This window comes from Danio rerio, chromosome 6 (assembly GCF_052040795.2).
Source record: "Danio rerio strain M-AB ecotype USA chromosome 6, GRCz13ab, whole genome shotgun sequence".
In the NCBI taxonomy this organism is placed as follows: Eukaryota; Metazoa; Chordata; class Actinopteri; order Cypriniformes; family Danionidae; genus Danio; species Danio rerio.
This window is the reverse complement of record NC_141026.1, coordinates 58992501-59007500: the sequence shown is the minus strand read 5'-3', so window position 1 is coordinate 59007500 and position 15000 is coordinate 58992501. Positions and strand designations below refer to the sequence as shown.

At 29.6% G+C, this 15000-nt stretch overlaps 1 protein-coding gene across 4 annotated transcripts in view; it reads left to right on the top strand.

The window, feature by feature from the left end:
- The window catches only part of cdh22 (cadherin 22), a 487421-nt gene that overhangs the window by 155572 nt on the left and 316849 nt on the right, over positions 1 to 15000 (top strand). For all 4 annotated transcript variants that reach the window (NM_001443453.1, NM_001443451.1, NM_001443452.1 and 1 more), the window contains 1 exon segment: positions 14122 to 14187. The gene's annotated coding sequence lies outside the window, so the exon portion shown is untranslated.

Sequence of the window (15000 nt, the reverse complement as noted above, 5' to 3'; positions counted from 1 at the left end):
AATAAAAAAGACAAGTTTAGGACATAAAATGCAGACAATAAAAATGATTAAAAACAGATAAAAACAATTTATAATGTGTTAAAATAGGTTATAAAAGAATGAAAAAGAAAATGACAAGAAAACGAATGAATGAGAAGGATATTAAATTGCAGAAATTTACCAGAAATTTAAAAGTAATAAAACCAACCGGGGCTCATTGTGGAAACGTAGCCCCGCGGACGTTTCTGGAGGCCGCGAAATACGTCACGGGAGGCACGTATTCGAGCAGTTTTTGTTTTCGCCAATCCGCGAAAGGCTGCTGTGCACGCTTTTTCACGTCTCGGACGCCTCTCGGGAGCGCGCGCCGTTCGCGCCCACGCTGTAATCGCGTGAAAAGCCACCGGAGGCCGCTGTAGAGCATTGGACGATCGACCGGGCTGCCGGGCGGCCAATCAGCCGACCCAGCCACCCTCCTCCCCCTCCTCCTTCTCCTTCCCTAAACCCAAGCGACGATTTGCAAAAGCAGTCCAGAAAAAAAAGCAAAAGCCCTCGTCCGATTTTGACCGCTTTTTCGGATCTCGCCCCATCGCGAACTCGTTCGCTCTTATTTTTCTGGATTCTGTTTTTCATCTTACCCGATTTCTGGAACCGCTCTTCCCCGGACTCCATCCCGGTCGTCGATGTGGCCGGCTCCTCCTCCCTCCGGGCTTCCGCTCCGCCGACGTAATGCTGCAAACTAAGCGGACAAACTGGTTAAGGCGGGAAAGCCCTCCACACTGAGGTGAGCCGTCAGCCAGTGAGCGCGAAGAGAAGGAGGAGTGGAGTGGCGTCACACCGCCCTGCAGCGTTCGCTCGATAAAAAAAACAAAAGTACGGCCATACGTACCTCCGGCCACGTTAATCGCTGTCTCCTGAAACGTCCGCAGGGCTACGTTTCCAGAATAAACTTGGGTTTAACATCCGTTATTTTACGGTATATTTCTGTTATTTAGTAGATGTTATATTAATATTATTATTATTATTATTATTATTATTATTATTATTATTATTATTACTATTATATTGTTATTTTTTCTGGCACTCCAGCTGCCGGAAATAATCCGTAAAATTACAGATTTTTTTTTACAGTGTGCGAATCATTCTTTATTTAATAAATGACTTTCGCCTCCAGCCGTAACCCATCACTGGGAAATTTCTGTAAACATTTGAATGAAAATATCTGTAGATTTATTATTTTTTGCACTTCATTTCACCAAAGACATTTTACCGTAATTTTATGGTTTTTGTTTGGCAGTCATTTGACCTTTTTTTTTTTTTTTTACGATTTTTTTTCTTACAGCGTATGTTGGAAAATATTTGGTCAAATATTATTCACTGTCATCATGGCAAAGATGAAATAAATCAGTTATTAAAAATGATTTATTAAAACTATTACTTTTAGAAATGTATTGAAAACAATCTCTCAGTTAAACAGAAATTGGGGGAAAATATAGAGGGGGGGCTAATAATTCTGACTTCAAATCTATATGCAGATGTGTGTTCAGTATTCAGACGGCTGATTCAAGGGGAATTGCACAGTGCGAATAACATGTAGGACAGATTTTACCAGTGAATTTGTGGCATGACTTGATTTGCATAATTCCTTTAGTGAATGATGTGGTAAAACAACACCGCATCTGAATCCTCCTCAAGTGTGTGTGCTGTTCAAAGGATCACGGGGGAAAGACGGAAGAATTCAGAAGATTACAGCGCTTGGAAATCCCAGCTCCACTAAATGAAGTCAAGATTTTGCCGTACAGCGAATTGTGCTGACTCGGAGGGATTACGGGCCACGCGCGTGTGTTCATTTGCTTTGCCATCTGTCAGGTCGATGTAATTGATGGCGCATCAAGATCAGATGCACAGATTACACCTGATGCTTATTCTGTTGAGTGTAATGTTTGCTAATTCATTTATTTATTAATTTTAGTTAGTTTTAGTCAAATTTGTTTACTTTATTTAATTTTTTCATTTTTTTTTTCATTTTATTATTTTAATTTTTTATTGATTTATTTTGTTTTATTTTTTAACTTTATTTTTCTGTTATTATTTGATTATTGTTAAGTAATGTTACAATTTACACAGTTAGTTAGTTAGTTAGTTATTTAGTTAGTTTTATCCATTTAAAACAAATTATTTTGTGGTTATTTTACTTTATTTTATTTATTTATTTGTTTTATATTTTATTTATTTATTTATCTTTATTTATTTATTTTTTAAATTGCATTTATTTTATTTTCAAACTTTATTTTCTGTTATTATTTATTTATTAATAATTAATATTTTGTTCATTTATATAGATAGTTAGGTAGTTATTGTTATTGCTTATTTATGAACAAGTAATATTTACATATTTATTTAATAAGCTTTTTACTTCATTTTCATTTAATTATTTATTGTTTTGTATTTTGTTTATTTATATTTAATTTTTATTTATTTTGTTTATTTTTAAACTGTATTTTCTACTATTATTGTTTATTTATTAAGTAATATTTAAACATCTATTTTTTTAGTTTTTTATTTTATTTTTATGTATTTATTTATATATTCATTTATTTGAATTTCATTTATTTAATTTGTATTTATTTATTGTCTTGTAATTTTTACTTTATTTTCTTTTATTATTTATTTATTAATAAGTAATATTTTTTATAAATTTTTACTTATGTTTCTTTTATTTATTCATTTATTTATTTTTTAAATGTGTATTCATTCATTATATAAATAATATAAATATATATTAGTTTATTTTAATATTATTTACTTTATTATATCTACTTTATAATTTTTATTTTATTATTATTTATTGTATTTTATTATTTATGTTTTATTCATTATTTTATTGAACTTAGGACATAAAACCTGCCTGTTTTTGTGCTTCATATGCAAATTTTAGCTGGAAATGGGCATGCATTATTTTGCTAGTGATTATACAGTAGTTCTGAAAAACACACAGTGCTCTATTCATTCCCTGTTTCTGTATTCCACACATGTACGCCTGCGCTCTATAGAATTAAAACACTGTCAAAGTCTATTACCTCACGTGTAATTGTACCTTTAGGCTTTATAAAAATACCTTTTACATTAATAGGAGCTTTGGACCACATAGAAAATCTCTTTCTTATATACCGCAAAGCCTATGGGCTACAGTAGCACTGCTATTTTTATCAAAGCTTCATCCGTGTGTGTTATTGCTTCTGTACATTTAATTATACAATCATTCCCTCGTTTATTTAAATACATCAAGAGTAAATGGAGAGATTTGCGGTCATGCATTTATGAAAACAAAGTCTGAAGGTCACTGCGATGGATAATAAAATATACTACACCTACTGCAGGCTTTTTTATACTCACTAGCCTGGCTTTTCTTTGATTTTTAATTTTTATTTTTTTGCTTTAGGCAAGGTTAATAATTGTTTTATAATTGAAAATGTCTTCTTTGGCAGATAGGACACTTTAATGTGATATTTTGTCATGTAATGCCATGACATTCATTCATTTTTTGTTTTAGTAAGCCCACACACAGAATCTGCGTGTGCAGAAATCTTCATATTTCCGCTAGATTTTTAGCCCATTGTTGACTTTATTTATTTACATGTGTAACTGACTGCAAATATATTTATTCAGTTTTAAATTAATTTCAGTAAAAATATTGTCTAGTATTAAAGTGTTCATTTGATTTATTTACAGTACAATTTTTAAAGTCATATTTTCTGTCTTTATTAGATGTATTATATAAGAGACTTGCTTTGTTTATCAAACAAGTGGGTCTAATTGGATTTACTGTGTAAACATTAAATAAAAGTTTAAAAAGTTATATTTTTTTATATATCATGTATTAAGTTTTTAGTAATGATACTCCCAAAATAATTCTGCATAAATTTACAGATTTTTTTTTTTTTACAAAATTCTCTGCAGAAATAGCAAAACATGTGTGAAACATGTCTAAAGTGTTGTTAAGTACTTTTGGCATCACAAATAAGTTTAGAGATGTAAAGACTTAAAATAAAGCCATAAAATTATTTTATTTTATAGATACTTATTTTGGAACAAAACATAAAAAAAATACAAAAGAAATTAAATATATATATTTTTATTAAAATTATTATTATTATTATTATTATTATTATTATTATTATTTATTTATTTATTTATTTATTTATTTATTTATTTATTTATTTATTATTATAAAAGTATACAAACAAATACAAATATAAAGTTTATTTATTTAATGTTCTATTTGTTTTATTATTATTTTATATTATTTTATTCATTTTTATTATCTGTTCTTTGTTATTTTACATTTAATTTTGTTTTATTATTATATATTTTATTTTACTAGTATTTAATTTGGTTTAGTTTTATTTAGCTTTCTTTATTCATAATGTGTTTATTTTATTTTAGCTTAGTTTTGCATTTAATTATTTACTTATTTATTTATTCATATGTTTTAATATTTACTTTATTTTTAATATTTATAGTAATTTCTTATCTTTTTTCTTTTTTTTTGTATCTATATATATAATTAAATAATTAATAATATGACAATTATTGTAATAATATTATATTTGTATTTTGACATTTTGCAGTACACTATTTGAAACAGCATAATGTACATGTTACTTTAAATATGTGTTTTGTGCATATACATTTGAAGGTTAGCTTTGTTGCATCATAGCTAGAAGGTTGATTCCCGGCTGGGCCAGTTGGCATTTCTTTGTGAAGCTTGCATGTTCTCCCCGAGTTGGCGTAGGTTTCCTTAAGGTGCTCCGGTTCTCCCACTGTCCAAACACGTGCTATAGGGGAATTAAATAAACTAAGTTGACTGTAGTGTATGTGTATGTATGGGTGTTTCCCAGTACTGGGTTATGGCTGAAGGGCATTCGCTGTGTAAAACATCCTGGATAAGTTGGAAATAAGGGACTAAACCAAAGGATATGAATGTACAGTTTAAGTCAGATTTATTGCCCCCCCCCCCCCCCCCTTATTGTTTTCCCCAATTTCTGTCAGAGAGCAGATTTTTTTTAGCACATTTCTAATCATAATAGTTTTTAATAACTCATCTCTAATAACTGATTTATTTTATCTTTGCCATGATGACAGTAAATAATATTTGACTAGATATTTTTCAAGACACTTCTATACAGCTTAAAGTGACATTTAAAGGATTAACTAGGATAATAAGGTTAACTAGGCAGGTTAGGGTAATTAGGCAAGTTCTTGTATAATGATGGTTTGGTCTGTAGACTATGGGGGCAAAAGTAGCTTAAAGGGGCGAATAAATTTGTCTTTAAAATGGTTTTTAAAAAAATCTAAATGTGCTTTTATTGTAGTCGAATTAAAACAAATAAGACTTTCTTCAGAAGAAAAAATATTATCAGACATTCTGTAAAAATTTCCTTGCTCTGTTAAACATCATTTGGGAAATATTTAAAAAATATTAATAATAAATACAATTCAAAGGAAGGCTAATAATTCTCACTTTAACTGTATATAAGTTCAGTTTTGCAAATGTCATTTGATGCAGACATTAAAATATAGCATAAATATAAAATACTAATTCAAAGCACTACTTTAATGGCACAAGTATTTAAAAGCCCAAATCAAAAAGCATAAATGCACAATGTCATTGCATCATATGATAAAACATCCTATAAAGCATCATTTCTGGTAAATCATATTTTTCGGTCACAGCATCCACTTACAATCGCCATGCAGCTGATGAATGAATATGTGCACAACTGATTAGAGAAGTGAGTGTGTGTGTTTAGTAAAGCAGTGACTTTCAGGAGTGTGTCTGAAATGTGAGTGTGTGAGTGTCTTCCTCATATGATGGACGCCTGTGAGCGGAAAGTGTGTTAGTAAACTCCAGTTGATCTTAAAGGCTAAGTGGCTTTTAGTTTGATACTCTTTGGGAGTCTTTAGTGTCTGGCGTGTGCTGGATGCTGATTTAGATCCGATCACATCAGCAAAGGAATTTACCACTATAATTACACCATCTAAAGCTTTTTGACAAGATGCCCAGAAATGAAAATCTGCACAGTGCAATAAAACACGGGCTGTATGTGTGCTATAGTTTCCCTTTTCTGCTGGGATTTTTAAAAGACGAGTCCTGATTCAATTCATCTTTGTTTGTATAGCGCTCTCATGATGTAGATTCTGTCAAAGCAGATTAACATAGGCGTTCTAGTATGTTTTCAGAGTTGAAGTTCAGTTCAGTTCAGTGTGGTTTAATTTTCACTGAAAGTCCAAACACTGAAGAGCAAATCCATTGATGTGCAGTTTTACAAGTCCTAAACCAAAGAAGCCAGGGGCGACAGTGGAGAAACAAACTTCACCAATTGACCAAAGTGAAGGAAAAAACCTCGAGAGAAACCAGGCTCAGTTGGGCACAAACATTTCTCCTCTGGCCAAACTTCTTGCAGATCTGCAGTCTAGGTACTTGCAAATGCGGGACGTCCATGGTGGAGAAGCTGCAGGTGTGAGTAGGTCACCAGCGGGTGTTCAGGCAGATCAGTGTGGAGACTCGTCTTTCAGGAATCAGTCTCATGCTCTCCACTCCTCTATGTCCACCACATCATTTGCTCAGGATACGGCCTGGTCCAGGATTATGGAGACCTCTAAAAATCCTCTATAGTTGGCGTCATTTCTTCACAGGGATTACAACAATGGCGCTGCGCAATCTCTAGAGGTCTCGGATGAGTATCCTCAGGTGAAAAAAAAAACTGCACTGAAAACACTGCTGTCCATCTCTATTTTCTTAGGACTTTTGTAAAAACTTTTCAATACGCACATTGAACAAACATGGCAGCTACCTGTAATAAAGTTTAGTATCCCCTGGGTGTAAAAAACAAAACATGTAAAAAAAAATGTAAAATAAAAAATCTACTTTTAGATAAATACACACTAAATGCTGGGTTGTTGTTGTTTTAAGTTAAATATGGCTAAATCCAAGCATTGGGTTAAAAGTGTCATTTAAATGTAATAAAAAATAAAAAAAAACAACAACATTTGGGTTTTTGGGATTGGACATTGGGTTTTTTGGGATTGGAGTAATCCTGGTTTGTTTGTTCGTTCGTTCGTTCGTTCGTTCGTTCGTTCGTTCGTTCGTTTGTTCATTCATTCATTCATTCATTCATTCATTCATTCCTTTATTTAGTTATTAATCAATTAATTCAGTTATTCATCAATTTATACCTTTATTCATTAATTTATACATTCGTTTAGTTATTAATTCATTCATTCAGTTGTTCATTCGTTCATTTATTCTTTTATGCATTTTTATTCATTTTTTATCCATTCATTCATTTAGTTAAGTCATTCAGTTATTCATTCATTTATTCATTCAGTTATCAATTCATTAATTCAGTTATTCATTCATTTATTCATCCAGTTATCAGTTTATTAATTCAGTTATTCATTCATGTATTCATTCAGTTATCAATTCATTAATTCAGTTATTCATTCATTTATTCATCCAGTTGTCAATTCATTAATTCAGTTATTCATTCATTTATTCATCCAGTTGTCAATTCATTAATTCAGTTATTCATTCATTTATTCATTCATTGATGTAGTTTTTAATTGATTAATTCAGTTATTTATTAGTTAATTCATGCATTCATTCATTCATTTAGATATTAATTCATTCAGCTATTCATTACTTTTATCATTCATTCATTCATTCATTTAGTTATTAGTTAAGTCAGTTATTCATTCATTCATTTAGTTATTAGGTAATAATTTAGTTATACATTAATTAATTCATTTATTAATCCATCGTTATTAATTCAATCATTCCGTTATTCATTAGTTTATCTATTTATTACTTTATTTAATCAGTTATTCATTCATTTATACCTTTATTTATTCATTTATACGTTTATTTAGTTATAAATTTATTCATTCAGTTGTTTATGCATTCATTCATTTATTCTTTTATGCATTTTTATTCATTTTTTATCCATTCATTCATTAAGTTAAGACATTCAGTTATTCATTCATTTATTCAATTATCAATTCATTAATTCAGTTATTCATCCATTTATTTATTCATTCATATAGTTATTAATTAATTAATTCAGTTGTCCATTCATTTATTCATTCATTCAATCATTTAGATATTAATTCATTCAGCTATTCATTAATTTGATCATTCATTCATTCATTCATTCATTCATTCATTCATTCATTCATTCATTTAGTTTTTTAATTATTTAATTCAGTTATTCATTCATTAATTTAGTTAAGTAATACTTTAGTTATTAGTTTATTCATTCATTTATTAATCCATTTAGTTATTATGTCAATCATTCCATTATTCATTCATGTTACTATTTATTACTTTATTCATTCAGTTATTTATTCATTTATACATTCATTGATTTGTTACTTTATTCAGTTATTAATTTATTTATTGATAAATTAATTGGTTCATTCATACATTTAGTTATTCATTAATTCATTCATTTATTCATTCATTCATTCATTCATTCATTTATTCATTCATTCATTTTTCTATTCATTCAAGTATTCATTCATTAATTATTCATTCATTCATAATTATTAATTATTATTCTATCTATTATTCATTTTTATTCATTTTTTTTGGTTAAATCCCTTGTTTATTAATTTATTCATACACTTATTAATTTATCCACTCAATAATTTATTCATTTATTCAATTACTTAGTCAGTCAGTTGGTTAATCTGGTTGTGCGCTCTTATAGCAGAATCCTCCTGCAGTTGTAGTGTTGTGTAAAACAGCATGCAGGTTTGTTCTGACATCAACAAGAGCACATATTGACAGAATTAGAGTACAGAGTGTTTGGCATTGGCAGCTTGATGAAGTTGAGTTTGTGGCTCTGCAGTGCAGGAGTGCAGCGCATTGATGTGTTTGTCTGCAGAAACTCAGCTCTGTTTTTACAGACGAAAGATGCTTAGATTTACTCATCTTCAGCTGGTGGAGATGAGTGTAGTCTTTCTTTCTTTCTTTCTTTCTTTCTTTCTTTCTTTCTTTCTTTCTTTCTTTCTTTCTTTCTTTCTTTCTTTCTTCAGATTTTCCCTAACTGTTTAAAATTAAACGAGGTCTTATTTTCCCCTTTTAAAGACATCTTAAAAAAACATGTTCATGCTATAAATGAGGGAAAATAAATAAATAAATAAATAAATAAATAAATAAATAAATAAAAGATAAAAACAAGTTTATTTTTCTGACCCCATTGCTAGAGTATTTGTTCTGGTTCGCATGATCGACTCATGCATGACTGTTATTTATTATTCAACTATTAGATTACGTGTTTTATTTATTAATGCTAGTTATTTTAAGGCAAGTCAAAAAAAAAAAAACAAGTAAGATGATTTGTGTATTGGTTTGTTTGCTGTGTTCTCTGCATCTGTACACTGTAGTTGTTATTGCTCTGGTTAGGGATGGTGTATGGTGAGTTTTTAAGGCTCATTCTGGCTCAGTCCCAGTGGCTTTAGCTGCACGGCTCAATCAGTTCTTACAGTATGTGCATTAGGATTAGTCTGTCCCAAATCGCAGTCTGCTGAAGGTGCCTGCACTGTATTTTTAAGGCCTAAATCCATGGAAGCTTTTTGGGTTACTTTCAGCAATTACAACCCTTAGAGGAGAAGAAAAGGGGAGCAGTTTTTTTTTATTTATTTATATACGAGGTAAAATAACTAAAAGATTTACTTTAATTTCACATTTAATGCAATATTAAGTGCCATTTGTTTCACATTTTTGCTAGCACTGGTATGTTGCTTTTTTCTGAGAGAAACTAGAATTTCTAATGCTACTAATACTTGTAAATAATATATTTTTTCATAATTAAAAATGCAATAAATATATACTATATTGTATTAATAAATATGTACTTGTATATTATAATATTAATATATGTAATACATTGTTATCTAATAAATAATAATAACAACAATGATAATAATAATAATAATAATAATAATAATAATAATAATAATAATAATAACAAATGTATAATATTCTAGGTTTTTATATTATGTATATTAAAAGTATTATTATTATTATTATTATTATTATTATTATTATTATTATTATTATTATTATTATTATTATTATTATTATTATTATTATTATATTAATAATAATAATAATAATAATAATAATAGTAATAATAATAATAATGATGATAATGATGATGATGATAATAATAATAATAATAATAATAATAGCAACAATAATAATAATGATAATAATAATAATGATGATGATGATGATGATAATAACAACAACAACAACAACAACAACAATAATAATAATAATAATAATAATAATAATAATAATAATAATAATAATAATAATAATTAATGCTGTCCTTTGTCAAATGCTAGCGCTATATCTTTTGTTTTAAAATTATCTGGAACACAATTAAAATTAAAATGTAAGCATTATTATTGATAATAATAATAATAATAATAATAATAACAATAATAATAATAATAATAATAATAATAATAATAATAATAATAATAACAACAATATTATTAATAATAATAATAATATGAATAATAACATGAATAATAATATGAATAATAATTCATTACTATTATTATTATTATTATTATTGTTATTATTATTATTATTATTATTATTATTATTATTATTATTATTATTATTATTATTGTTATTATTAAATCTTTCTGTAAAACCCCAAAAAAAGACATCTTTATTAATATATTTTTTTAAATATAAAGAGAATATTTATTTAAATTAACATGAACAAATAAACAAACAAATAAATAAATAAATACATAAATAAATGAATAAACTATATGCAGTTTAAATGAAAAAATATCTAAAAAAAATTAAGTAATGTTTTCTATTTACATGTCTTAAATATTTAAAATGAGCTTTTCTATATAACCCAAAAAATACATCAATACAAACAATATGCAGTTTATATATATATATATATATATATATATATATATATATATATATATATATATATATATATATATATATATATATATATATATATTGCAAAACATATTTTCAAAAATTCCTAAATAATGTTTTCTATTTACATGTCTTAAATGTTTAAAATGAGCTCTTGGTGTACAAATGTTTTCACACCACGCATAACTTAAATATTCCTTTTTAATAGATGTTCAAACTTCAAATATAAAAACATGAAATAAATATAAGTCCCGGGTCAACCCAGGCAATCCAGCAGTGATTCCAGGGCATGACTGGTTTCCCAGTGAATCCGTCATGATGTAACATCGGCTGTGGGGTATTGATTTTCTAACACATTCGCAGGCTTTGTTTTCTCTTGCTCTTCTGATATTGATGGCCAACAGGCGGTGTCTGTATTTCAAAGGGCCACGTGAGAATATGTGGAGTAAAAACAAACACTTTCGCCAGGTTTTATGTACCAGCGGTTGGAGAGAAACGCAGGCACCGGTGTCCGATTTGGGGAAAACCTCCAGGTGAAAGTAAGCCAGTCTTCATGATTACTCTGCACTTTTTTACAAGGGCTGGAAAAGCGTTTCACAGTCAGTTTGTCTTGCTCGGCTGCGGCTGTGAATTCTGCTCATGTTAATTGTTACGGGCAACTTTTCAGAGCGCTGAAGTTTGCCAGAGATCTGCAGACAGCAAAGAGAGACTTTTAATGAAGAGCTTTTATCGATCAGTGGACAAAACAGCTGTTAATTACATGAGAGCAGGCCTTTAATTTGCTGCTATGAAATACGCCATCATGTGTCTGAAATATTGGGTTTTTCTGAATTAGGGAAATGGGATGTTGAATTGAAATAATTTGCTGATTTGAGAAAATTGGACTCTTGTTGCTGATTGAGATTGCTATGATTATTTTTAGAGTTTAGTTGCTCTCAATCGGTTGCACTGGAGGATTTTACATCATATAGTTTTATTTTTTTCCACAATCTTCATTCATTCATTCATTCATTCATTCATTCATTCATTTATTCATTCATTCATTCATTCATTCATTCATTTCTTCATTCATTCATTCATTCATTCATTTCTTCATTCATTCATTTCTTCATTCAATCATTCATTTCTTCATTCATTCATTCATTCATTCATTTCCTTATTCATTCATTCGTTTATTTGTTCATTCATTCATTCATTCATTCATTCATTCATTTCTTCATTCATTCATTCATTCATTCATTCATTCATTCATTCATTCATTCATTCATTCATTTCTTCATTCATTCATTCATTTCTTCATTCATTCATTCATTCATTCATTCATTCATTCATTCATTCATTCATTCATTCATTCATTTCCTTATTCATTCATTCATTTATTTGTTCGTTCGTTCATTCATTCATTCATTCATTCAATCATTCATTTCTTCATTAATTCATTAATTAATTAATTCATTCATTCATTCATTTATTCAATCATTAATTTCTTCATTCAATCATTCATTTCTTCATTCATTCATTCAATCAATTATTTCTTCATTCAATCATTCATTTCCTTATTCATTCGTTCATTTATTTGTTCGTTCATTCATTCATTCATTCATTCATTCATTCATTCATTATTTCATTCATTCATTCATTCATTTTCCTATAGATTATTCTCTATTTCAGCGGTCACCACTGTGGAATGAATCAACAACTATTTCAGCATATGTTTTATGCGCCAGATGCCCTTCCAGCTGCAACCCAGGATTGGGAAACACCCACACACACTTTTTATCCCCAACTCATGGCAATACTCTTTGTCCTTTCCATACATATTTCCACAGTAATGCATTCCAATAGACCATAGATAATTCAGCCCTGCTTTAATTTTTTCCTTTTAAATATTTCCAGGCGGTTCATTCCGCTGTGGCGACCCCGGATTAATAAAGGGACTAAGCCGACAAGAAAATGAATGAATGAGAAATGAATATTTCCAAATGATGTTTAACAGAGCAAGGAAATTTTTACATTAATTCCAATAACATTTTTTCTTCTAGAGAAAGTCTTATTTGTTTTATTTCTGCTAGATTGAAAGGAGTATTTAATTTTTTAAACACCATTTTAAGGTCAAGTAATAGTCCCTTTAAGCTTCAGACTGCTGCCAGTAAGTTACTGTAGATTCTACATTACATTGTTAACAGTGTATCTGATTACTGTTTAAAACAGGAGCTGAACTTGAATTCTCCAGCATTTCCAAACAGTCTCACAGCAATTTGTAAGTTTTTGATTTAGTGGCTAATTTGAACGAATTTGTTCGATCTCATTCGCACAGTTTAGTACAATTTGCTTATCTCCCGATAGTTGGTTTAGGGGTGGGATTTGGTGACACGTCTCCTTTTTAAAAATCGTACATTTTTAAACGCATGTACATTTTTATACGAATTCGTATGAATTAGCCACTAAACTGAAAAAAAGTAAAATAGTAAACAGTAATACAATAGTAAATAGTAATAGTAGAATAGAGAACGTTTCCTCGTTAGATCATGCTGGCATTTAGTTCTTATTTCTTTCTTATCATTTGTCTTGACATTTGATTGACTTGACTATTTGTGATGACAATGAAACAACACAGATCATTAGAAACACTTGCTTCGGCTTACGTTATTTTTCAACAGCTAAATCGCACTCAAGCATACATTTGACTGTAGTTTCAAGGGTAAAATGAACACTAGGGGGCAGTATGGTGACAACAGCTTTTCCTTTTTTCACTAATGATACTTTAAACAACATTCTATTTCCGAATAAAATATTATTTGTATAAAGGATTATACAAAGCAACGCTGTCTATGATTTGTAATTGAATACATATGTGTCACCTTTCTATCTGCCACAAAACAGTTTAAAGCAATGCAAAATCATGATAAGAAGTCAGTGGTTTCAGTGCACTTTTTTCACAAACCCCACTCTCTTGTGGATGTGTACAAGAACGTTTATCTGAAACCTTTAAGAAAATGTTCCCGAAATAAAAACATTTCATATTTGCAAAAATGTAAACAGCGCCCTCTAGTGGATTTCTCAACTGAAACGTGCAATGAAATGTACCCGGAGCAATGTATTTTATGTTTTGCAAAAATGTTCAGCAGCTAACTTTGTATGGTGTTGTGTTTGTGTTGCAGAGCATTCAGGTTCAAGTTTGGTGAAGGACGCTTGCACAAAAGAAGTAAAAGCACTGTAAAATCAAGGTAAAAATGTGGTTTTCTCTTCTGTTTGTTTTAAAAACACTATTATTTGTGTTTGGGGAGGGGTTTAACTAAGCGGTTTGCTTGCTGATCTATATGACAAGCTCTGCCCTCTTGTAGATATGTACAAGAAGGAGTTGTATCTGAAACGCACAAGAAAATCTACCTGAAATGTTCCCCGGATCAATGCATTTTACATTTTGCAAAAATGTTTAGTTGCTACTTTTGTATGGTGTTGTACTTGTGTAGCAGAGCATTCAGGTTCGAGTTTGGTGAAGCATGCTTCCACAAATAAGATAAAGGAGATGTAAAATCAAGGTACAAATATGTGGTTTGAGTGTAGTTTTCTCTTATGTTTGCTTTAAAAAAAGACTACTATTTGTGTTAAAGAAGGGTTTAGCTAAGTGGTTTGTAAGCTGATCTATACGACAAGCTCTGCCTTCTTGTGGACGTGTGCAAGAAGGACGTGTATCTGAAACGCACAAGACAATGTACCAAAGTAACATATTCAGGATTCGCAAAAATGTAGACAGCGCCCTCTAGCTAATTTCTCAAATGAAACATGCAGAGAAACTTACCCAGAGCAATGAATTTTACGCTTCACAAAAATGTTTGGTTGCTCACTTTGTACAGTGTTGTGCTTGTGCTGCATGTTCGAGTTCGGTGCAGCACGCTTCTACAAAAGTGATAAAAGCACTGTACAATTAAGGTAAAACTACATGATATCAGTGCACTTTTCTTTTACGTTTGCTTTTAAAAACACTATTATTTGTGTTTAGAGAAGAGTTTAGCTCAGTGGTTTGCTAGCTGATCTGT